Genomic DNA, 1645 nt, shown 5'->3' with positions numbered 1-1645 from the left:
TTCTATTTTGTATTTTTTATTTAGAGACAGGATCTCACTGAGTTGCTTAGCATCTCATTTTTCGCTGAGGCTGGCTTCGAACTCTGGATCCTCCTATCTCTGTCTCAGCCTCCTGAGCCACTGGGATTACAGGCGTTCACCACAGGGCCCGGCTCATTTTTTTATTTTTTTGAGATAGGGTCTAGCTAAATTGCTTAGGCTGATTTTGAACTTATGATTTTCCTGCCTCCTGAGTTCCTGGGATTACAGGTGTTCACCATATCACCAATCCTGGCTAGTACATCTGTCTAGTATTTTCTGTACACTAAATTCTCCAGGCTCATCTTGTATATTTCATGCCCTAGTCACAGAATCTATCATTTCTTCATGGAAGAATGTCAGGGTCGAATTTTAATCCTAACAAATGTGTCTGAAAGTTGGGGCAGATTTGGCAGGTGGGCAGGGATAAGACCCGACCCACCCTTAGGAGAGGACTTTCCCAGCAGTAGCAGCCAGAATTGCAAGTCCTTAGCTGAGAAATAGGTGACTCACCAGCTCCCAGGTTGTCTCCTCCCTCCCCCTTATGCTGACAAGACTATACCTAAGCCAGCTCAGACAGAGGGACCTAGGTCACAAAGTGTCCCCACCCAAGAGGCCAGAGAAGAATGGCCTGTCTCAGGCCAAGTCAAGACTTTTACCCATGTCCAGCAGACTACTCGTATATTATTTATGTCCCTCTACCTGCAGAAAGGATTAAACAGAATTGTCCTCAAATTTAGAGCTATAATAAATAATAAAGCTCTTATTATAACCCAGGTAAAAGGATAAGAGCAGATAAGAAAAGAGAGAGAGAGAGAGAAAGAAGAGAGAGAGAGAGAAAGAAGAGAGAGAGAGAGAGAGAGAAAGGAGAGAGAGAGAGAGAGAGAGAGAGAGAGAGAGGGAGAGTGTGTGTGTGTGTGTGTGTATGTGGCAATTTTGTTCCAGACACCTGGGCTAGGATCCCTGAATCATAGGTTGCTAGTACCAGAGGACTTTCAGAGATAAACACACTTCACCTGTGTTTTTATAGCACTGAAATGGGTGAAGTGATTTTGTGGAAGTCACAAAGCTAGTGAGCTGGAAAATTGGGACAGGTTTCTGATGTCCTGGTCTTTTAAAATCCCCTTCCCTTTCTAGGAGGCGGGGGGGGGGGGGGACAGCTTTTGAATTTTCCAGGGGATGCAATAGCAGGACAACACTTAAGGCCATGAATAAATGTATGTGGATGTGTCTGAGAAGTGTTGGGGGGGCGGTTCTGGGGCTACAATTAGGATTATTAGCACCCTCAGACATTTGAATTAGGGAATGGAGGGTGTAGATATTGGGAGGTACAAGTTGATACTGGGGTCCTACCATATCCCCATATTCAAAATGTTAATGGTTTAGTCAGCAACCTTTTAGCTTTTATCGACTTTTGATAGAAAAAGAAAGAGGAGAAAGAAAGAAAGAAAGAGAGAGAGAGAGAGAGAGAAAGGAATGGGGCCAGGATTGTGGTTCAGTGGTAGAGCATTTGCTTAGCATGTGTGAGGCACTGGGTTCGATCCCTGGCCCCATATAAAAATAAAAACAAATAAATAAAGACATTGTGTCCATCTAAAACTAAAAAAAAAAGGAAAAAAAAGGAATG

Source organism: Urocitellus parryii, chromosome 6 (assembly GCF_045843805.1).
Source record: "Urocitellus parryii isolate mUroPar1 chromosome 6, mUroPar1.hap1, whole genome shotgun sequence".
In the NCBI taxonomy this organism is placed as follows: Eukaryota; Metazoa; Chordata; class Mammalia; order Rodentia; family Sciuridae; genus Urocitellus; species Urocitellus parryii.
Note: the sequence above shows the minus strand (reverse complement) of the source record.